Source organism: Grammomys surdaster, unplaced genomic scaffold (genome assembly GCF_004785775.1).
Source record: "Grammomys surdaster isolate TR1022 unplaced genomic scaffold, NIH_TR_1.0 125708, whole genome shotgun sequence".
NCBI classification, from domain to species: domain Eukaryota; kingdom Metazoa; phylum Chordata; class Mammalia; order Rodentia; family Muridae; genus Grammomys; species Grammomys surdaster.
In genome coordinates, this window is record NW_021620542.1 from 322,199 (window position 1) to 348,155 (window position 25,957).

Below are 25,957 nucleotides of genomic sequence, written 5' to 3' on the forward strand. Positions count from 1 at the left end.
TCTGGTGTTGAAAGATAATGCATACCGATCACTCATCTTTGTATTGGGACCATAAGGCTATTGCTTGAAGATCCTTTGCCCTTCTTGAAAAAACAAACAAAACAGTAACATAACAATATGAATACCTTTCACTTTCACGGGTTCTGAATTAACACCTTCAGTCAATTTCTAGAGTTTGAACAACTTAGTCAAATGAAGATATCACTGCAGAATTAGTTTGAGATTGTGTCACGACTATGTATTTTGATTACTCTTCAGGACCCACAAGAAAGGAGTGAGAAAAGATACCTAGTGGTACAGATCTTATTTTTCTGCAAAGAACTTGACATTTACACCGGAAATCAGTTATTGCGCAACAGGAAACAGTCACTGTAAAATTATTGTAATTAACCATCTATCTCTGTTACAAGGAATTTTAACTATGCAACTTTGATAAGTTTAAGTTTTAAATATTTTGGACCACACTCTCCACACAATTAAAAACTTATATGTATTAAAGTAGAGAGTTCATATAGTTGACTATACTGTTGGATCAATTTTTGACATTATAACATGAACTACAGTCACTTGGAAAAGGGAGGCATAACTGAGAACATGACTTCATTTATGGAAAAAGACTACCCTAAAATTTAAACTTAGTCCCTAGTTCTAAGAAACATCTAATATTTACCATATTTAATAGGATTAATTACATTTCTAAGTTTTTCACATGCCTAGGACCATGTATAAGACTATTATTATACAGTTTCAATTATTAATTCTTCTACTGGACATTTTATTATTGTTCCAAATAAATTTTTAAAGAAAAACCCAGTGCTTATTTTACTACATGATAAACTAGAGAAATCGTTAATAACACAATTAAATGACATGAAGAAAAGTCCAATCTTGGAGAAGAGAGATGATTTCAGTGTACACTTTAGTGTTTAAAACAACTGCTGAGGGAAGCAGAACCCAGAAGTCAATCAGGTTTCTGGAGAAAGGAATTACAGCAAAGACTACAGAAGAATACTGTCTTTATCCCCATAACTGGATCATCCTGCATTGTTTGTACATCTCAGAACCATGTTCTGCCCACAGAGAGGTAGTTACTCCAAAATCAATCCTGTAACAAGAAACTATCCTACATTCTTGCCTAAACACCAAGCTGATGGAGGAATTTCCTCAGATGTACCTCCATTTTTCAAGTAACTCTAATTCAAGTTATGAGGTCAAAAATTAATCGAAATTAAAAGGTATACATTTTTCAGAGTTAAACACATTTTCACACTTAAAATTTTTTATAGTTGCAATTACAGTTTATGTACATTCTTTCTCTGTCCTCTTTCTTATTTTGTTTTTAATTGAGATTAACTCTTGTATGCTTTTATGGCTTTAGAACATGAATGTGACAGATGTATACATTGTATCATGGTCAATTCAGAGCAATAAGTAATTATGCTTCTTCAAATTTTCATCATTTATGTATGCTAGAAATGTTCATACGCTTCTGGCTGTGCAAGCTGAACCAAGAATTTTACAATAAATAGTTGTCCGGTTTTGTAATCAGAAAAAGAGTTCCCTCCTACCTAATAGTGTTACAAAGTATCCTGATGTAATTTCTTTTGTTACTGTTCTGTCCTGCATTTTTCTCACTAGCCTGCTCTTATTTTCTCATGCTGATTTTACTTTTTCAAAATGAGTTGCCATTTTTGTTATTTAACTTCCTGTGATCTTTTATGTCATGGTATACTTTATAAATAAAGAGAACCCAATGAGATTTCATATACAAGCCATCTCCTATTGGTTGACATTCATGTAACAATTTGTATGTGTAATTGTGATCTCTTTTGCACTGAACTTTGTTTTTACTTCTGATTTTGCTTTCTACAATGGTTGTTATATTAGATAAATTGCTACAAATGAACCTGTTTATTCTAAGTCAATGTAAATTTGTTGTGTAATGTGTTGGCAAATAGCACTTAAAATGGTAACAATTTATAAGGGTTTCTGTAGTATATAGGAGATTGATTTTCCCATAAATCCAATGAGCTTATTCATCACTTTAGTGTTTACCAATTCAATTGGTCATAAAAATAATATATTCTGTATCTTTGTTCTTCAATATATTAAAACTCAAATTATTTATATATACATAGTCTTTACTTTGTAATATTTGTGTTTGTGAACCACCACTTTCTCTATATACTCCTTTGTGTTTCCTATATTTTTGCCTAATTTTTGATATGGAAAAAATGTTTACTTTCTGTGTGTTTCACAACACAGTATTGTTTATTCAGTATTTTATATTGTGTATCCAACCTTAAATTTCTTGAAATGATTTCATGTGTTAATATTCTTAGGCCATAGTTTTCAAATATATTTTTGTGAATTTCAAAATTTATAACAAAATTAATCTCTGTCTTTATGTATTTTTTCTTTTTGTGGTTTCATGACATGAAATTTCTAATATATTCTATTAATATCACATAGAATTAAAGCACATTTCTTTGTAGTGTTGAAGAATATATCCTAGATCCTTATGTATGCTAAGCTAATACTCTAACATATTGTATATCTAGCTCAAATCTGAGTTACTAAGCTAGAATAAAAATTAGTTATCTTAAATGAGTCCCAATTACTGCATTTCTTTTAGTGTTTGTATTTAATATCTACATTATGCCAGAGCTGTAATTTTACTAATGAAACTAATCAAATCTGCAACTAACATTATGCATCTTCTTTCTTCCTCACAATCACCACAAGTTTAACTGTTGAACATTCTAGAATACCCAGTTGACTGAGTTAGACCTCAGAAGAATTTGAGGCTCTGTATTCACTGATGGTGATCAATAGTCTCATCAGAAACCAAAAATGGAAAGTTTGACTAAAATCAGTGTGAAGGTGAAGCTAATTCCATTTTCTTGTTCCCCAAATGAAATCATTTGATGCGAAAACTTATAGAGGCATGCAATTCTCAGTGCACTTACAATTCAGACAGAACATCTATCTGAGACTAATTTTCCTGAAATGGCAGACCCAGTCGTCTATCATTCTATCAGTGAGGATCTTTCCACTGATGCATAGTAGGAATTGGAAATTCAGGGTTAAGGGATTAATCTTTATTGCTCCTCTATGTCATCTTAGAGATACAATTCAGAGTTGCCTCCAGAAAATTATAGTAACATAGAAGAAAACTCACACAATGAGATAGTCTCATGTCTTGGACTGGAATCCTGGACTGAGTATAAAGAAGAAAATGAGTAGAACACGAGCCTTCATCTCTCTCAGCTTTCTGATGATAGAAAAAGTGTCATAATCACCTGAAACCCCTGCCAGCATGCCTTCTTGCCATAATAAAGCAAAAATGTTATTCAAAATAAAGCAGTCTTATCTGAACATGGTTCCCAATAGACATTTTGTCACAATGAGAAATGTAAGTTACATTGTAATTTGATTTCCACTGTAGTAAAATGCTATAATGCACCTGGTAAGTTGTTCTCCTCTGGACTCAAAAGAGTGAGACAACGGGGCTTGTGAGATTTTACAGAGTGAAAATGTTTCCGATTGAAACTAGGCAAGATGCTATTTGAATTATCTTCTGCTAGATCTCAAGTGTGAGTGAATTCCAGGGTTAGTAGCTAAACTGTAACTCAAAAAGAATCACCAAACAGGACAACACTGAGTATATGACATTGTTACTGATATCTGTTCCTGTCCAGGTTCAGTATGATAGAAAGTAGTAAGTGTAGAAGGAAGGTATGAAATATGTGCTTTCTAAAGTGCCTAAAGAAAGTGCAAATAAAGAAGAACAAGTTGCTGTAAGTTTAATTGCTCATGAAAGAAGTACCAAAAACCGGTTGCAATTTCTGAGGAGTTAACCACAGCTGAAGAGAATTACTGTTCTCTGTACTAGGGAAGCAGGAGAGATCTTGCCAGGCCGTGACCCCACTGATAACAGGCCTGAATGTGGAAAAATTCAATTATTTGAAAAGAAGAAATCTGAACTGAGAATGCTGTCAAAGTGATTCCCTTTTCAAAATCAGTATCCCTTGGGACGATTCTCTGAATTGGTCATTCCCTGCTCTAAGGTTGTGTCTCAGAGATGTGATTGGTATCATCCTATGAGAATTCACAAGTAGTCTATGCTGTTGGTTCAGGAATTGTTTCTACTCTGTGAAAGACACACTAGAAACCATTCACCAGCTTAATTTTTACTCATTTAATGAGCCTTGTGGTACCCAAGCTTAACCATACATTGTAGACACCATTTGATCTACTTGGTTACAAGTAACTCTTCTATAATAATTTATCAAACATGGCTATTAAAATGAAAAACAATGTTCTTAAGATATGTACCTATTCTTCAGACTCTTCCCACACAGGGAGCTGTCAACTACTTCAGAATATATATTTCAAGTTAGTTTTCCACTGTATTTACATAAAATACTTATAATCATTAAAACTATCTATTGAGAGCATAGAGCAGGTCACAGGTGGCAGCTCCATACCCAACACCAGAAAACCGAGAGAAAGAGGGACTCCCAGGAGCTTTAACTCAGGCAGCATCCCAGGTAAGGAAAAAGCAGCACTCGCCCCAAACAGGGAGCAACTGGGACCCACTGGGACCCAGGAATTCACTCCTGGCCCGGAGCACAGAATCCATCTGGTCTGGGCCCGAGCACTCCCAGATCCCAGGAGGCAGCTCAGCACCCAGTCTCACAGAATCCAGAGGAAGCTGGGCTCTCAGGACCTCTCTGCCAAGCCGTATCTTAGGGTAGGAGTTGGCAATACTTGCCCCCAAACAGGGAGCAACCAGGACCCACTGGGACACAGGAATTCACTTCTGGCCCAGAGCTCGGGTTCCTTCCTTCCGGTCTGGGCCCGAGCAGATCCCGGGAGTCAGCTCTGCACACAATCTCACAGAACCCAGAGGAAGTGGGGGCTCTCAGTAGCTCTAACTCAAGCAGTATCTTAGGCTAGGAGGTGGCAATACTTGCCCCCAATCAGGGAGCAAATGGCACCCACTGGGACCCAGGAATCCACTCCTGACCCGGAGCCTGGGCCCCTTCCAGTTTCCACCTGAGCACGGAGCACATCTTGGGCCTCAGCTCTAACTCCAGCAGCAAAACCCAACCCAAACAGTTCTGACACAACCTAACACAACACAAACAGATGGAGGAATTGAACAAAACCATCCAGGACATAAAAATGGAAGTAGAAACAATAAAGAAATCACAAGGGGAGATTACTCTGGAGATAGAAAACCTAAGAAAGAAATCAGGAGTCATAGACACAAGCATCACCAACAGAATACAAGAGATAGAAGAAAGAATCTCAGGTGCAGAAGATACCGTAGAAAATATTGACACAACTGTCAAAGAAAATGCAAAATGCAAAAAGTTCTTAACACAAATATCCAGGAAATCCAGGACGCAATGAGAAGACCAAACCTAAGGATAATAAGTATAAATGAGAGTGAAGATTCCCAACTTAAAGGGCCAGTAAATATCTTCAACAAAATTATTGAGGAAAATTTTCCTAACCTAAGGAATGAGATGCCCATAATCACACAAGAAGCCTACAAACACCAAACAGACTAAATCAAAAAAGAAATGCCTCCTGTCACATAATAATCAAGACACAAAATGCACAAAACAATGAAAGAATTTTAAAAGCAGTAAGGGAAAAAGCCCAAGTAACATATAAAGGCAAACCTATCAGAATTACACCTGACTTCTCACCAGATACTATAAGAGCCAGAAGATCCTGGACAAATATCATACAGACCCTAAGAGAACATAAATGCCAGCCCAAGCTATTTTACCCATGAAAACTCTCAATTACCGTAGACGAAGAAACTAAGATATTCCATGACAAAACCGAATTTACACAGTATCTTCCCACAAATCCAGCTTTACAAAGGATAATAGCAGGAAAGCTCCAATACAAGGAGGGCAATCATACCTTAGAAAGACCAAGAAAATAATCCTTTTCCATCAAACCCAAAAGAAGATAACCACACAAACGATGTCTCCACTATTAGCAAAAATGAGAGGAAGCAACAACACCCTCTCCTTAATATCTCTTAACATCCATGGACTCAATTCCCCAATAAAAAGGCATAGGCTAACTGGATATGCAAAGAGGACCCAGCTTTTTGCTGCTTACAGGAAACCCACCTCAGTGACAAAGACAGACACTACCTTAGAGTAAAAGGTTGGAAAACAATTTTTCAAGCAAATGGCCCTAAGAAACAAGCAGGAGTAGCCATTCTAATATCGAATAAAATCGACTTTCAACTTAAAACTATCAAAAAGGATAAGGAAGGGCATTTCATACTTGTCAAAGGAAAAGTCAACCAACATGAACTCTCAATTCTGAATATCTATGCGACAAATACAAGAGCATCGACTTTCGTAAAAGAAACCTTACTAAAGCTCAAAACACACATTGCACCTCAAACAGTAATAGTGGGAGACTTCAACACCCCACTCTCAGCAATGGATAGATCATGGAAACAGAAACTAAGCAGAGATACAGTGAAACTAACAGAAGTTATGAACCAAATGGACTTAACAGATATCTATAGAACATTTCACCCTAAAGCAAAAGAATATACCTTTTTCTCAGCACCTCATGGTACCTTCTCCAAAATAGACCATATAATTGGGCACAAGACAGGCCTCAACAGATATAAAAAAATTGAAATAAATCCCTGCATCCTATCAGATCACCATGGTCTAACGCTGGTCTTCAAAAATGACAAAGACAATGAAAAACCCATATTCACATGGAAACTGAACAACACCCTACTCCTTGATAATCAGGTAAGGGAAGAAATAAAGAAAGAAATTAAAAACTTTTTAGAATTTAATGAAAATGATGACACATCATACCAAAATCTATGAGATACAATGAAAGCAGTACTAAGAGGAAAATTCATAGCTCTAAGTGCCTACAAAAAGAAACTGGAGAGAGCATACACTAGCAGCTTGACAATGCACCTGAAAGACCTAGAACAAAAAGAAGCTAATACACCCAAGAGGAGTAGACAGCAGGAAATAATCAAACTCAGGGCTGAAATCAACCAAATAGAAACAAAAAGAACTATCCAAAGAATCAAGAAAACCAGGAGCTGGTTCTTTGAGAAAATCAACAAGATAGATAAACCCTAAGCTAGACTAATCAGAGGGCAGTGAGACAGTATCCAAATTAATAAATTCAGAACTGAAAAGGGTGATATAACAACAGAAACTGAGGAAATTAAAAAAATCATCAGATCCTACTGCAAAAGCGTATACTCAACAAAATTGGAAAATTTGGATGAAATGGACAATTTTCTAGACAAATACCAGTTACCAATGTTAAATCAGGACCAGATAAACCATCTAAACTGTCCCATAACCCCAAAAGAAATGGAAGCAGTCATTAAAAGTCTCCCTACAAAGAAAAGTCCGGTACCAGACAGATTTAGTGCAAAATACTATCAAACCTTTAAGGAAGACCTAATTCCAATTCTTTTCAATCTATTCCACAAAATAGAAACAGAAGGTACACTACCCAATTCATTCTATGAAGCCACAATTACGCTCATACCTAAACCACACAAAGACCCAACAAAGAATGAGAACTTCAGGCCAATCTCCCTTATGAATCTCTCTTTTGATGCAAAATTACTCAATAAAATTCTAGCAAACAGAATCCAAGAACACATCAAAACAATTATCCATCACGATCAAGTAGGCTTTATCCCAGGAATGCAGGGATGGTTCAATATTCAGAAATCCATCAATGTAATACATTATGTGAACAAACTCAAGGAAAAAAAACACATGATCATCTCACTAGATGCTGAGAAAGCATTTGATAAAATTCAACACCCCTTCATGATAAAAGTCTTGGAAAGGTCAGGAATTCAAGGTTCATATCTAAACATAGTAAAAGCAATATACAGCAAACCAGTAGCCAGCCTCAAACTAAATGGAGAGGAACTTGAAGCAATCCCACTAAAATCAGGGACTAGGCAAGGCTGCCCACTCTCCCCCTACTTATTTAATATAGTATTGGAAGTCCTAGCCAGAGCAATTAGGTAACACAAGGATGTCAAAGGGATAGAAATTGGAAAGGAAGAAGTCAAAATATCACTATTTGCAGATGATATGATAGTATACTTAAGTAACCCCAAAACGTCCACCAGACAACTCCTAAACCTGATAAACAACTTTAGGAAAGTGGCTGGATATAAAATTAACTCAAGCAAATCAGTAGCCTTCCTCTACTCAAAAGATAAACTGGCTGAGAAAGAAATTATGGAAATGACACCCTTCACAATAGTCACAGATAATATAAAATACCTTGGTGTGAACCTAACCAAGCATGTAAAAGACCTATATGACAAGAACTCCATGCCCCTGAAGAAAGAAATCAAAGCAGATCTCAGAAGACGGAAAGATCTCCCATGCTCATGGATTGGAAGGATTAATATAGTAAAAATGGCTATTTTGCCAAAAGCCATCTACAGATTTAATGCAATCCCCATCAAAATTCCCACTCAATTCTTCACAGAGATAGAAAGAGCAATCTTAAAATTCATTTGGAATAACAAAAAACCCAGGATTGTGAAAACTACTCTCAGCAATAAAAGAACTTCTGGAGGAATCACCATCCCAGACTTCAAGCTGTACTACAAAGCAATAGTGATAAAAACTGCATGATATTGGAACAGAGACAGGCAGGAGGATCAATGGAATAGAATAGAAGATCCAGAAATGAACCCCCATACCTATGGTCACTTGATCTTTGACAAAGGGGCTAAAACCATCGAGTGGAAAAAAGATAGCATTTTCAACAAATGGTGCTGGTCCAACTGGTGGTCAGCATGTAGAAAAATGCAAGTTGATCCATACTTATCTCCTTGTACAAAGCTCAATTCCAAGTGGATTAAGGACCTCCACCTAAAACCAGACACACTGAAACTAATAGAAGAGAAACTGGAGAAAAGCCTGAAACACATAGACACAGGAAAAAAGTTCCTGAACAGAACTCCAATGGCCTGTGCTCTAAAACCAAGAATTGACAAATGGGACCTCATAAAGCTGCAAAGCTTCCGTAAAGCAAAGGACACAGTCAATAAGACAGAGCGGCAACCAACAGATTGGGAAAAGATCTTCACCAACCCTACATCCGATAAAGGGCTAATATCCAAGGTATACAAAGAACTGAAGAAATCTATATTATATAGATTTCTATATAATCTATATTATATAGAAGCTAGACAATCAAAGAACCCTATTAAAAAATGGAGCACAGAGCTAAACAAAGAATTCTCAACTGAGGATTCTTGAATGGTTGAGAAGCACCTAAAGAAGTGTTCAGCATCCGTAGTCATCAGGGAAATGCAAATGATAACAACACTGAGATTCCACCTCACACCAGTCAGAATGGCTAAGATCAAAAACAAAGGTGACAGCACATGTTGGCGAGGATGTGGTGAAAGAGGAACTCTCCTCCACTGTTGGTGGGATTGTAAACTGGTACAACCACTATGGAAGGCAGTCTGGCGGTATCTCAGAAAATTGAACATAGTGTTACCTGAGGACCCAGCTATACCACTCCTGGGCATATACCTGTGGGGCGCGCGTGTAGTGGTCTCGCCGGCACGAACACACACACACACACACACACACACAAACACACACACACACACCAGAATCCTTCCGTAGAAACACGTTTATTTCCCTAAACCAAAATGGTGGCAGAAGATGAAGAAGACGAAGAAAGGCACTGCTTTATACCCTAGAGCGGTGTAATCACCTCTGATTGGCTGTTTATTCGTTGCGCACCAAATGCCGTGGGATGGGCTTTAACTTTGGCGGGCTTTACCATGGCACATGCGCAATTTACTTGTTTACTAGGAAGAATTATGGCTGACAGCGCCACCTAGCGATGGCGGACTTTGCCAGCACCTGCCGCGGCTCCCAACATCTGCCCCTTTTTTGTTTTAAAAACAGAGGGTGGTAGAGGTCCCTGGGAAGGTTACGTAACTCCCATATTTGGGGGTCTCACGGCGGGTCTGAGTCTCTCAGAGGGTGGTGCTCAAATGTTTGAGGCTTTACAGGGTGTCTTTACCAGAAGCCTTTGGGTACAGCGGCTGAGGAATCTGACTACTGGCTATTTCTTTTTTGTTTTGTTAAACAGGCACTGGTCAATGTCCCGTGTCTTAGGCTAGCTGACATTTTTCTATGCCCAGCACCAATAGGGCTAACACCAAGGAAAAGCAAGCCACCCTGTCTTAGGCTACGAGGGATATACCCGCGCCCAGGTCATTGCCACTCGCTAATCCCGTCATGGGGTTGGCTTGTCATCAATTCCTCAGTTGTCTTTACGGTGTAAATCTGGCATGTGGTGTCAGCCTAATTCCCATCATTGGGACCAATGGCAGCTGTCTTGGAGACAAAAAGATGGAGCTATCTATCTGGCTGTTCTTGGCCTGTCTAGTGTGGTACCGGTTATGACTCAAACTCAAGGCCGATCGAGCAAATTCCATCTTGGGGGAATAAGCGTTCAAGAACCAACAGTTTAAGACAGTCTCCCTTACCCTACCAGGTGCAATGGAAACAAGTCCTCTGGGTGCAAGGGCTAAGGGGAACAGAAAGAGATGCAAACACCCATCCCTGTGCAATGGAGTTATCTCCTAGGGGTGCAAGGGCTGTTTGTCTCAAAATTCAGGTACCACAGCTACACAGACAAGGATCAACCAGGCCAAGACTCCTCACTGACCCAGTGTAATGGGCAAATCTTCTGGGGTGCAACGCTGATGGCCTAACATTTAGCACCACCACTCGTGAGGGGGGGACTGCTTATAATTGAGGCAGTGATAACCACACTGCAGGGGAAGCCCCTAGTACTTTGGAAGCGCCTGTGTAAAAATAGCCTTGTCAAGATTTTGTTGAGCTCTGAGTTTGCAAACCAACCAAAGATGAATACTAATCCACAACTTAGGGTATACCAAACAGGCCTACTCCCACCCACTTAAAAAAAGAAAGAAAAAGAAAAGAAAAGAAGAAAGCTGAAGAATTTCAGGAGGATAGTCCCCCAGTCAGGGACAGATCCACGCGCGTCGAGCCGACGTTCACCACAGCTGCTCCCAACCCTCTGAGTGTCTCACTGAAGTTCTCCGACCAATTTCCTGTAAGATACTGAAACAATTTTCTGGACAGATTAGTTACATGAGTAAAGTTTTTATACTGTACACTGGTGATGTAAAGTGTACCCAGTTTTTTCTCACATCTCAATTGGGCTGATTGAAAGAGGATATCTAATCTCTCTCTCATTAAATCAAGGCGTTGATTAAGGATCATTAGCCCGCCTTTTAGTTGGGTACTGGCGGAGGTTTTGAAGGTTAACAGCCTCTGCCACCGTGGCTGACAATTGGGGGTAGTGCCCACCTGAACAGAAGTTGACATAGCAATCTCAGTGGCAGTGGCGGTAATGGCACTAATTAATATCGTCATCACTATGGCTGCAGTTATACCAAATCTCTTTTTTGTCTAAATAATGACAAAGTGGAAGGAGTCTTCACGGGGATGGGAACCCATCGCGTGACTCTGGCAACCATAGCGTGAGTGAATCTTTTAGAATTCCAACACTGGGACATCTAGCAGGTTTTATTGGTACAATTCTTAAAGATGGAATTTGATAAAATAAACAAAAATACTAGGAACCTGTATCCCTTGGATCAGCACAAGGGCTGTCATCAGAGCCTGGAGGGTCTGTCTGGGTGTCACCTTCCAGTATCGCGAGTCGCCGTGTCAGCCGCTCTGGTAGCCAAAACGGATTGTCTTCTTCCTGTGGAAACACACAGATCGCTCCCCTGGCTCTTAATAAAACAATATCTGGGCCCTTCCATTGTCCGGTCAAAATATCCTTCCATTTCACCATCTCTTTCGGCCTCTCAGGCTCTAAACAGTGATGGTCAGCAGCGGAGTGGCCCTGACTGTCCAGGTTTAAAATATTGAGGGTAAAAAGTGCTATAGAAACGGTGACTCGTGGCACTGAGGGTAGAGTCTCCTCGACTCCTCCCTTTTGTTTTATTAGATAAGACTTAAGAGTGCGATGAGCCCGTTCTATGATGCCTTGTCCTTGAGGGTTATAAGGGAGGCCTGTCAGATGGGTTACCTCCATTTGACGACAAAACTGTCTAAACTTTTGAGAAGTGTACGATGGCCCATTGTCCGTCTTAAGAATTCTAGGCTTCCCCCAGGCACTCCATGCCTCAAGGCAGTGTTGAATAACATGTGCTGCCTTTTCTCCGGTCAACGGAGAAGCAAATATAATTCCAGAATAAGTGTCAATGGAAACATGTAAATATCGTAATTTGCCAAAGGTTGGGATGTGAGTAACATCCATTTGCCAAATCTGTAGTGGCCGATTTCCTCGTGGATTAATTCCTACATGAGGCACTGGTAAAAATTGACAGCAATTCTGACATTGAGTAACTATATCTCTAGCTTCCTTTCTAGTTATCTCAAACTAACAACGTAACGTCTCTGCTGTCACATGAAAGTTTTTATGAAAATCCTTGGCCAAATCTAATTTGGAAGATAAGGCGATAGCAACCAATTTTGTGGCTCGATCCGCTAGGTCATTCCCATGAGACATTGGGCCTGGTAGACCTGAGTGAGCCCTGATATGTGTAATAAAAACCGGGAATCTCCTATTAACTAAGGCGAATCGAATCTTTTGAAAAACTTTTACGAGTCTACTAGATGGTCTAATTAGCCCAGCCACTTCTAAGGCTTTAACTGCATTTACTACATAAAAGGAATCTGAAACAATATTTAAAGGGCCTGGAAAGGTTTCAAGAACCTCCAGAACTACCAAACATTCCACAACTTGAGGTGAGGTCTCATGATATTGTTTGGCAGTGACCTTATTATCAATTACATAAGCACCCACACCTGTCTTTGACCCATCTGTGTAAACAACCACTCCATCCGGGAGCGGCTTTTGAGATAAGACCTGTGGAAATACAATAGCTTGAGTTAAGGCAAACTGTAAAATGGGATGTTTAGGGTAGTGATTATCTATTTGACCATTAAAGGAGGTGACCAACACGGCCCAAACATCAGAGGTAGCAGTTAATATTTGAACTTGATGTGCAGTATAAGGCACTATTAAAACTTTAGGCTCCCTTCCAAAATGAGTGACAGCTGCTTTTAATCCCCGTAAGGCAAGCTGAGCAACCGCATCTGGATACCATTCAATAATCTTTGCAGGAGATGCATTAGGATGAATCCATAATAAGGGCCCATCCTGCCATAATACGGCAGTTGGTAAATGTCTGGTTTTAAAGACACACAAATTAAAAGTTTTGGTCTCATCAATGCGTTTTAGCTGAGCTTCTTTGCAAGGCATACTCCACCAATCGCAGGGCATGGTTTGCAGCCGGTGTTAGCGCTCTTGGTGAGGAAATATGGGAATCTCCTTCCAGAATGTCAAACAAAGGTTTTAATTCAGCAGAGGGAATTTTCAAAAATGGTCTTAACCAATTTATATCACCTAATAACTTTTGAAAATCATTTAAGGTATGTAAATGATCTCTGCGAATTTCTAATTTTTGAGGAACTATTTTCTCAGGGTAAATAACTGTCCCTAAAAAGGAACCAATTTCTGAAATTTGAACCTTCTCTGTGGCAATATGCAGACCCCACTGTCTTAATTTAGCAATTAATAAAGGATGAGTTCTGCAAAATGGTCAACTCTTTATGGCATATTAAAATATCGCCCATAAAATGAATCAAGAGTAGAGAAGGAAATTGTTTCTTAACAGGTTTCAACATACAACAGGGACACATGCTCCACCATGTTCATAGCAGCCTTATTTGTAATAGCCAGAAGTTGAAAAGAACCCAGATGCCCTTCAACAGAAGAATGGATGCAGAAAATGTGGTACATTTATACAATGGAGTACTACTCAGCTATTAAAATCAATGAGTTCACGAAATTCCTAGGCAAATGGATGGAGCTGGAAAATATCATCTTGAGTGAAGTGACCGAGTCTCAAAAGAACATACATGGTATGCACTCACTGATAAGTGGATATTAGCCCGAAAGCTCACAATTTCTAAGAAACTATGTATAGACCACATAAAACTCACATAGAAGAAGGAAAACCAAAGTGTGGATGCTTTGGTCCTTTCTAGAAGGAGTATCAAAAGTTTCAACCAGAGTTCCCAAAGTCTAAACTGCCAGCCAGAGAGCACAAAGGGAGAGACTCATGCACCTGTATAGGGAATTGAGGGTGACCTTGTTAGACTTCAGTGAAAGTGGAGGGCCATGGTCCCCGAAAGTTTGGATCCCCTACTGTGTGGGAATTCGAGAGCATGGAGATGGGACTGGGAGGATGTTTGGAGCACACACTCACAAAAATTAGGAGGAGGGGGTATGGGATAAGGGGTTTTGTGGGAGAATGGGAGAGGAGATAACATTGAAAGGTAAATTCGTATAATATCCAATAAAAAAAAACACACACATATAAAGAGTCTAAAAAAAAAAGAGAGGGAGAGAGTTTACTTATTTTAAATTAATTTCAAAAGTTTCTAGGAGTTGCTAATTGGCTAAGATCCTATTTTAAGCTCTCCATAAAAGAATTTAAGTCTCTGTTCAATATTCTCAAGAGAGAGGTAAACCCTAATTTTCCCCAACAATTAATTGACAAAAGAGAGGTAATCTCACAAAAAGTAGAAGAAGCTACTACTAATCGATATATTATATAGTCTGATTAGTTGTCAGCAGTGTTATAACAGTCCTTTGACAAAAGATTATTAATATAGATATATCTATCCTTAAATAGGGTCTTCATGACTCTCTGAGTGTGGAAGGAGCTTCTGGCCTGATTTTACAAGAACACTTAAAAACTGGCTTTAAAAACAAAAGAGGAGAAACGGTACCCCCTCAGAAGGAGTCACCCTGAAATACTCTCCATCATGCCCTTTTCACTTTTATCTCTCTAAAGCTGAAAGCTCATGGCAAATCTGCTGCTGACTCCCTCTGGAACCACCAAGACCAACAACACTTTGCCACAGATATGGGGAACTACCCTCTTACCCTTAAAGAGAATGGCCCAGACCCAGTTCCCTTATGGGGCCGAGGATTGATATGCCTGTCCAATACCACAGAAGGCACAGCTAACTGGCTACCAAAAAGATTAATGAAAAAAAATATATACCTCCACAAAGCCAGGCCCAACCATAAATACGATGAATAACAATTTACATCCAGGGAAGAGAAATCTCCCTGAGAATCCCCTTCTTTTTCCTTTCCAGGTAAAAATGAATCACCCATGAAGTCTGCAGTTAGAATTTCTAATCCAGATACTGGCCTCCGAACTTTTGCTACCAAATAATGGTCCCAAGATGGAAGGAAATAGGGTTGACAACCTTATACTACTCAGATCTTGAAGGGCCACTGACAAGAATAACAAACAGCTAGAAATTGACATCACTAATCTGAAGAAATTCCTCGTTTCACCGTCTGAAGGGACCTCCTAAAATCACAAAAATCCTTATTGGACTTGATTAACTAGTACAATAGAAAAGACTGTATACAGCTCTTGACCATGTACAACCCTCAAAGAAGAAGGTTGCCTTCACATAGACAAGACAAGGAGGGTTAAAGAGAGCATGAAATAGGTAGTGAAGCCTAAGAAAAATCAGAGAGAGAAAGAGACAGATGAATGCTGGTACAAGAATTGATTTGCAGCCTCTCCAACATTGTCAACCCTATTTCCTTCCATCTTGGGACCATTATTTGGGTTCTTTTTGCTTTTTTCTGCTGGTCCCTGACTCTCAAATAGGCGGACTAACTCTGTGATACAACAGATAAATAATTTGGTAGCAAAACCTACTCAGATACATTATCATAAGTTAGCTATGGAGGACCACGAGACTCAAGATGAGGTTGTTACTTTATACAGGGTTTTTCCAAAACCCATCTCCACCCAACCTAAAAGGGGGGACTTCTGCCCCTAGACCAAGCAGAGAGGGGCCACCCAGAACCCCCTCTGACAGGCCATCTGAATTCTTGCTTAGGCTGCGAGGCTAAGCACTGCAAGGGAATATAAATAAAAGATAAAAAATATCTACCTGGGTTCCCTGAGGGACAAACCTAACTGCATAGGGGTTGATGTCAAAAGTATCCCCCCTCTCCAGGAAAAAGACATCGGGAAGGGTATGGCCCTCATGTGTCACTGGACAATGACCGGGGGACTGGAGCCATTACAAGGTCCCCTTAAAATACTGGAGGTCAGGCCTCTATCCCTGCCTTCGCAAGTTTAGAATTGCCACAGCTCTTCTATACTTAGAGAAGGGAGGAGATGTCAGGGGAAGCCCTGCTTACACACTGTAGGCCTAAAATCAGTCATAGACCTAAAATCAGCAATAGGCCTGTCATACATGTATACAATACCAAGTCTTGTGTCTCAGTGGAAAAACATTGAAATAGATGTCTATAAGCTAATGTCAACAGGCAGCTTTTGTGGAAATTTATAAGCCTGAGTAGTCATAGACCTTGTAAATAGGTAGCCTTGGCAGACAATACCAACCTAGATAAGGACAAGCGAGTCATAGGCAGAGTCATAATGACTTATCCCCTGAACCTTCACCCATCCGATACCTGGTTCTGAAGATATCTGTATTCCCCCTGAACATCCACTCTCCAGTGTCATCACCTTCCCCATGTCCTGCCTTTTTGTGTTTATAATCCCTGTGTGAATGAGTATAAATTACAATTTGAAAATAAAATAAATTAATATATATATAATATAAAATATAATATAATATAAAAATATATTATATAATATATAAAAATATAATATATAAAATATAAAAATAAATAAATACATATACATATACATATACACATACATATAGCAACAGAAAATGTATCTCTTTGTCCCTTGAACTCTTGGTTCAGAAATAGAATGAATGCACAGCAAAACCTAGAGGCTGTTCAGTCTTCTTCCTGCAGATTTTGTATTTGTAAATCAGTTTCTACTTTTAATCTCATTTGATCTTATTTGCTACATCCAATTTGAGGCTCACATATTTTATATAAGAAAGGATGGACTTGGATGCAAAAATGAAATGAAGCTAGTAGGCTACAGACACATTTTCATCCTCTGAAATCTCAACTACATTCCCCAAAATCATTCAATAAATACCTGTGAAATAGAAATTCTCATTTGGAACAGAAAACAATGCAATAAAACATGTCTATCCTTCACTCTTGTGGAGAATATGAATAATGATGTGCAAATAAATAAATAAATATTTGAAAATTATTTATATTAAGAATAATGTAATTATGTAAAGAAATGATTTTTACCTGCTATCAAGGTAGAAATCCTGGTTTCCCATGAAGGTACTTCCAGTTCAGGACCACTGTCATCATCAGGTGTCAGATATGTTTGACACTAGTGCTACCAGGCCAAAATCAAGACTTAGCACCCAGAGAACAAAAATGATACTTAAATTTTTATCTGTGAGAGAAAGACAAGGCATCTTCCCTCATCCTCCTAGGGAGGACTAATTCTCATCATTTGCCTTTAGTTTGGGGTTGGGGCTCAGCAGCCAGGTATGAGAACCTACCATTTTGTCCAACACAACATGACTGTGGTACCTACGAGATTCTTCCCCACACCCCTTGTTAACCTGGTCCATGATCAGACATGGGGGAGAATTTGACAGTAAGGTCTAATAGTGAGATAATGTCTTGGCTGTCTTTGTTTGTGGTTTAGCTTTGTATTTAAATAGTAAACAAAAAATGAAGTAGACTTGAATCATGCTAACAATCATAAACAATTAAAATTAAAATATTTGTCAGGCAAAATGGTGGATTGGAGAGAGAAAGAGTAATTTATGTCAAGTTACTCTTTCCTTAAACATATCTGCATTAGTTATTTTATTAGATCTGATACAAAATAACTTAAGGAAGTAAGGATTTGTTTTGGATAACAGTTTGAGAGCCGGGGGAAAAGAAGCAGAAAAATATGCAGATTCTTGTTATATTCTGCTTGTGGGAATCGGGGAGTGATAAGTGCTCCTGATTGGCTAATTTTGTCCATTTCCTTCTCTCTACAAAGCCACTGATAGACTATTACCACCAACATTCAGGATGAGCCTTCGCTCTCCATTAAACCTTTATGAAAATATCTTCAGAAATACAGAGATGTATTTTGACAATGATTCTTAATTCAGCAGAGAAGACAAAATAGATTACTCGTCATAGCACCAAAATTAAAGGCTGCTTTATTTATACAATTAAGATAAATCACTGTACATAAGCAAGCACAATTTCAAGGGAGTAATTTAGAAACACTTCAGTTCTTAACCTGATTCTAGTCTTTAAGGCAAATAGTTTATCTCTGTGTCTATGTCTTCTGAGTATGTACATCTCTTTTTATACATACTAGAAGCAGGCCTAAATAGTATTTTCCATGCCTTAATTTATATTTCTTTTATTTTTCTTTTAACAAATTCTTTCTGATTTTATCTATTTGTTTAGTGAGTGTTTGTGTATGTGTGTGTGTGTATGTGCTCATGTGTGTGCTCATGTGTGTGCTCATGTGTGTGCCCGCCTACCCACATACGCAGATGCACATGTGCCAAAGAGTGTTTGTGGAGGTCTCAGGACAACTTCTGAGAATGGGTTCTCTCCTGTCATCTTGGGGGATCCAGGCATAGAATGTTCAGGTTGGCAGCTCCACTGTCCAGTGCCTCTAACCACTGAGCATTTCACAGGCCCCTAAGTTTTTTCTCTGTGCTAATATGTAAATAAAACTGTCATTGGTATAAAATCTTTGGGTAAATAAGTGTTTCAATATTCTTTGCTAAAACCATTTTCTCAATATGACATAAAGCCTTGAGATGTTAATATAGAGCTAAAGTAAAATGATTGATGCACTTTATATTTCTTGTAGAAACTAAAAGCTGTTGCAGAAGGCTTTATCTATGTGAGAAGGACCAAAGATGGAAGTTAGTGATATACAACTGTCATCAGTAATGACTCCCTGCAAGCCGAAAACGTATGCAGAGTACCTGATGTCGGGGGAAAAAACAAGTAAAGCAAAGCAGAGCAAAGCAGAGCAAGGCAAAGCAAGGCAGAGCAAGGCAGAGCAAGGCAAGGCAGAGCAAGGCAGAGCAAGGCAGAGCAAGGCAAGACAAGGCAAGGCAAGGCAAGGCAGCAAAGCAAAGCAAAACAAAACACTGTTCAACTTATATGGCATCAGACCTACCACGCAAGGAGGGTTCTTTTGTTTTTTGTTTTGTATTTTGTTTTTGATTTTGTTTTTTTTTTTTTTGCTTGTTTGTTTGTTCTCTTGGGTTTATATATATATTTTTTTTTATTTTTTAAGATACAGTTCTGAAAGAAAACTAGGACATCATTTCCTCTGTCCTCTGGCTTTAGAAAGTGTTCATTCTTATAGTCTGGTGTGATTAAAAGATAAAGCAGTTGAGTGGCTGGACTGAGTACATTTTCATAGTTGATGGTGGTTAGAAGTCTGTGATGTGCCCATCACCATCAGAACTGTTCCAACAGACTTAATCTTCAGTGTCAAGCTGCAGCCTATTTTCATCTGAAATACTTAGAACCATATGGTTGTTTCTGCTTTTGGTGTCAATTTGGTTAGGTAGGCAATGCTTAGGCACAATATGAGACATTTTCATTGATTCTTAAAAGGTCTTTATTCACACTTGAGCTAAAACAGCTGGTGGAGGGTTAGAAAGCACTCATGTCCTCCAAAGCTCTGGATATTGCTTTCTGCTTCACCATCTGTGCCCTGTTAAATATTCTTGATTTTTGCCAAGTTTTGACCAATTTATATGTAAAATCAGTTGCTTACATCAGGATCCAAGAAGCTTCAGAATAAAAATTCGATTCTAAACTGCAAAAATCCTTATACATTAATCATTAATAGTGAAATGGGGGAGTTCAAGTACTGCCATTCAAAAGATCACTGTGCAAAATTGGGCTGCCTGCATTTTGGAAGAGCAGTGAGCTTGAATTATCTTTTTGGAATCATTGACCTCAAAGTCACAGGCCAATCTACAGCCCTCATATTTTACAATACGGAGAAAATTCTGTATGGTCTGTTAGTAAACAACTGAAGACTCAATTATACTCATTTTAGTATTCTGTGCACCGTGAAACAGTGAGACTTAGTATAGTGGCTAATTGCTTTAGTTTCCTAACAATTTTACTGGCTTGTAGCTGACAAAAGCTTCAAGAAACAAGATTAGCCAGCATGTAGCTTCACACTTTAAGAGATAGAACATCCTAAACTGCCACGTGAAACAGGACTTAAATTAGAAAGGCTACTGTCCTGCTCTGGGGATATTGATTTTCATCAGAGAACATGGCTGTCTTATTATTTTTAAATTATAGACTATTCCCAGAATAGAAAAGTTAAATGGCATCAGAGTTTTAGTTGTTGTTAATTAAGCTAGATATAGAGTTTCATTGAAAATTTTAACCAGTATAGTTAAATGCTAATGTCTGACTCCAGAAATTTTAGATCACAGATATAGGGCAAAACAATGATCAGCCAGCTGTTTAAAACAATATCAAAGATACTATTTTCACCAATATTTATTAATACTAATACCACCAACAGTGATGTGTTACAGGAATACATATTTTAATATAACAAACATAATTTACATATGTACATATATTTTAATGTATATAAAGTTGCAGCTCAGTTCTTAGGATACCTGTCTAATTTCATGAAGTCTTGGGTTTGGTCCAGAAGACTGCATGAAACCAGAAAACATGGAGTTCAAGATATCCTACCACTCAGCAAGAAGAGTAGGAGGATCAGAAATTTAATGTTATCTTTATACACTATATGATATTATATATTTTGACAAGATCTCAAAAAACAAAGACATAGATGGAGAACAAGATTTAGAATAGTTAATTCAGTCTAAATGTTTGCCAGCTAACCTCTGTGAGCATTATGCTGTGTTCAGTTCATGTATATCTTATCTCATCTAATTTATCTCAAACCCAGATGAGGTGGTTTAAGAGGAGATATTCTGGAACATCGGATAGATTATGTCATCTAATGATGTGTAATAAATAAGTATTATAGATACCAAATTCATGCAAATTTTTTATCCAAATTACCCATTTGTTCACATTTGAATATTATAATCTCAGGTTCAATATTTTTATCACATCATTTGATTGCTGTTAGAGTTTCTGACAAAAAGTACTATAAAATTCTAAGATATTTGATTTTACATTTATGTTGTTCTGAAATAAACAGTAATACATCCTATATAGAGATAGATTCTGTATAACACACATTTCAAAGTACTGGTAAAAATGATCAACTACTTGAAATACATGAAATATATAAACTGTGTACCAAAGGGGTTATCTGAAATTCTGATAATTTTTAAATGTTTTCATTTATACCAACAAAATATTCTATCTATAAGATTGATTCGTTTTAACGTTATTGGTAAATTTTGTTCTTTTAGACCAGTAAAGTTAAGAATCATTTTGTCTCTACTGGACGTTGTTCAATATTTAAGCTATGCTAACGTGTAGTCTATACAAAACATAAAGAGGCCAAACAGATGTTTTTTTCAACCCCCCACCAAAGATAAAACACACAGCATTTTCTTAAAGGAAATATACTTAACTGTGTAAGATTCAATATTATTTGATAGATGTTAAGAATCTTCAAATTTTACAAGTGTAGAATTTTGATAGATTTCTCATTTCTTCAAGTTGTAATATTATGACACTATATAAATTAAAATTATAGTAATAAACACATGAAATATCTTACATATTAATTTTATTTCAATGTGGTGTTTTCTCAGTGTTCTTTGTAAATGAATAATAAGAATATTGAAATACAAAGTTCAATGTCATCTGAAGTTTTTTCAAGTATAGAATCATCTGGATTGGAACTTGTCTTGGAGAACAAGAAATGATGCCATTCTGTTTACAGGATGCTATCTGCAGGGAGTGGCTAAAGAGTAGCACTTTCCAAGGCCAAGGGGGAGTCGAGTATCAGAAGCCATTGCTGATCTGGAGTAGCAAGATGTTATGTGGGGTGCCTGCTACATTGCAGACTTTGAAAGAGCAGGGAGGGGAGTTATATCTGGGATAGCTGCCTAGTCTAAAGCTGCTCCCAGCTTGTGAAAGCTTCAGGAGGGAACTCTTCCCTGAAAGTGGTACAGTTCTTATATGACAGATGCTCTCAGAAGATTTTTGAAGAATTAACTCTTGTGTTTAATTCCTTGTGGACAAGATCTTCTAAATTCATTTAGGGTGGGTTGGAGTCTCAAAGCAGATGCTTTCTATTGGCTTGGTCTGAGATGTTAGGGATGCCTCATCTACTCATGGAGGGGCATGTCCTGTCCGTACTTGTACTTGGCTGATTATCATGGTCCTCTCCATAGGGTGCTGTGGCACAAGTTTTAGGACAGTAACCTGGTTTGGAGTAGGTGAAACATCCTTAAATCTGAGGGTACCAAGGTTTCAGAACCCACTCAAACTTAACCAAGGTTCATGGCAAGGTCCAATGACTCACAGGATAAAAAGGCATGATACTTCAGGATTAGAAATTTTAAAATATAAAATTATCTTACTCATGGATCTACATGCTAAGATATCTGGAGTCTGATGAGAGCCTGTTTATTTTAGACAGTTCTTTTTTTTTACCTATCCTTCAGGCATATATACAAATGTGTGTGTGTGTGTGTGTGTGTGTGTGTGTGTGTGTGTGTGTCTACTAGGCCAGTTTTCAACTCCCAGCAGTATGCCTGCCTCTGACTCGTGAGTGCTTGGATTGAAATTGTGTACCACAAAGCCTGACTTGTCCTGTACTTTAAGTAGTACATGTGTGTATTTGGAAATAAAATATAAAATTGTATGGACTAACTAATTTGAAATGCAGAAATTCTCTTGATTACAAAAGACAATAATAGAAACTTTTCAAATAGCAGAGAGGAAAATTGATTTTTTTCTATTCAGGACTGCCAGCTGAAACTAAATAAACAGAATTTATCCCAATAAAAAACATAACAAAAGCAAAATCAAACAATCAATAAATAAAATACAGAACAAGAAAAAAATATAGGTGTGGACTGTCCTAAAATTTAGAAATTATTTGTATCATTATTTGTATTGAAGAACACATATGCAAAAGATAACATATATGTATAAGAGAAAATATGCAATATTTATCTGTTTGGGTTTGGATTACGCAGGATCACTCAGAATGAATGATTATAGCTATATTCATTCACTTGAAATTTTTATAGTTCTTAAGAGTTGAATAATATTTCATTGTGTAAATGAACTATGTGTTCTTTATCCATACATCATTTGATGCATATCTAAACTTGGCCCAATTTTTGGCTTCTGAAAATTAGGTAGCTATGGGCTATTTCTCCAAAAACGTATTGAGATATTTGGGCATAAAATTATATGTATATTGAGGTAATAAATTTTTGAGATTTTTGAGGAATCTACACACTGATTTCTGTAGTGGTTGTACCAGTTTAAATTCTCACTAGCAATAAATAATTGTACCCTCTTCCTTCCATCCATTCTAGAATGTATGGCCATTTATTGTATAAACCTTGCCTGATTTGACTGGACAGAGTAGTTCCTTAGCATTTACTTTACTAATAAGGATATTTAAAATTTCTTTAAGTCTTTCTGAGCCATCTGTATTTCAAGTTATTTTCTTCTCTCTTTTTGTTTATTATTTTAGTAATTTTTATTTGTATTTCACAGCTCTTTCAACATTGCTGTTTCCTCCTGCTGAAAGAAGTTTTGTTTTCTTCTTTATTTTAAACTTCAAATTTTATCTCCCTTCCATACACCTTCCTACTGTTACACATCCCATACCTCCTCTCTGCTGCCCTGTCTCCACAAGGATGTCCCCATACCCCACCCCGCCAGACCTCTAAACTCCCAGGGGCTTCCAGTCTCTGGAGGGTTAGGTACATCTTCTCGGAATAAACTCAGACCCAGCAGTCCTCTGCTGTATATGTGTTGGGGGCCTCATAACAAATGGAGTATGCTGCCTGATTAGTGGACCGGTGTTTGAGAGATGTCAGGGATCCAGGTTAGTTGAAACTGCTGATCCTCCTACAGGGTCCCCCTCCCCCTCAGTTTCTTCCAGTTTTTCCCTAATTCAACCAAAGGAGTCAGCAGTTTCTGTTTATTGGTTGGGTGTAAATATCAGCATCTGACTCAGCTGCTTATTGGGTCTTATGGAGGGCAGTCATGATAGGTCCTTTTTTGTGAGTGCTCCATAGCCTCAACAACAGTGTCAGGCCTTAGGACCTCCCTTTGAGCTGGATCACACTCTGAGCCTGTAGGTGAATCTTGTTTTCCTCAGGCTCCTCTCCTTTTCCATCCCTGCAGTTCTTTTAGACAGGAACAATTATGGTTCAGAATTTTGACTGTGAGACGGCAACTCTCTCCCTCACTTCCTTGTCTTCCTGTTGGAGGTGGGCTTTATAACTTCACTCTCTCCACTGTTGGGCATTTCATCTTAGGTCCCTCCCTTTGAGTCTTGAGACTCTCTCACCTCCCACGTCTCTGGAGGGTCTGCAAAACTCCTACCTCTCGAGGTTGCCCTTCTTTCTGGTGGCCCTCAGGGGCTTCAGTCCTTTTCCCTCACCCAATACCAGATCAGGTTCCCCTCTCCCCTACCCCACTCACCCACTCAGTACACTTTCCCTCCCTGTTCCAGCCCTCCCTCCCCACTTGTGATTGCTTTCTTTTCCCTCCCAAGTGGGACTGAGGCATCCTCACTTGGGTCCTTCATCTCATTGACCTTTTTGACTTCTGTGAACTGTATCTTGGGTATTTTGTACTATTTTATAGGCTAATATCCAGGTATCAGTGAGTACATACCATGCATGTCCTTTTGGGTCTGTATGTTCATAGGGGCCTTGTTTGTACTATCCAGAAGCTGGAAACAACACAGGTGTCCTAAGTAAGAATAATGGATACAGAAAATGTGGTTTAACTACACAATGCAATACTACTCACCTATTAAGAATGAGGGCATCCTGAATTTTGCAGGCAAATAGATGGAACTAGAAAATATCATCCTATATTTCATGTTTTGCAAACCATGTGTCTCTATACATTGTTATTTAATTGAGTAATTTCATTTCTTGATATTTAGTATTTTCATGGTTTTTATATTTTTAATACTTACCATTTATCAATACTGATATTCTTCTAAGGGAACAGAAAAATGAAATTATTCCTAATGGCAAATTATTATGTCAGCATAGATGTATGTCACTCAAAGCTTCATCACACAAACTTCCTCTAATAAATGGAAATTATCACATAAATCCATAACCAGATATTATACATAGAGTGAAAGACTTATGGAAATCAAGTCCTAAATTGGATGTTTTTGTCAAACAATTTTCCTCAAGGCTGAGAAAGCTATGTGTTGGTTGAAATGCTGTAAGACCCAGAAGTGGTAGATAATTCTGAAGAAGGAGTGTCTTCCAGACATGATAGGATTGATGCACATATAAACTCGCATAGGCTTTAACAACATGTACAAGTCCTGCACATTTTCAAATCATACTGAATCCAATAAATGAGGAAAGGAAGTGTGCACAAAAAGGTCTTTGTAATGATACATGCTAGAAAAGGGAATATACATTTTCTTCAATTTAGTGTCACTGGGTATATCAACCACATTCTAAGACACTTTCCATCGCAAAACAGATTTCATGGTTCTTTGCACTCTTTTGGTCAGGATTTTCATTTTTCTTTGTTTTTGCTTAGGGAACAAACACACCCACACACACACACACACAGAGAGAGAGAGAGAGAGAGAGAGAGAGAGAGAGAGAGAGAGAGAGAGGGAGAGGGAGAGGGAGAGGGAGAGGGAGAGGGAGAGGGAGAG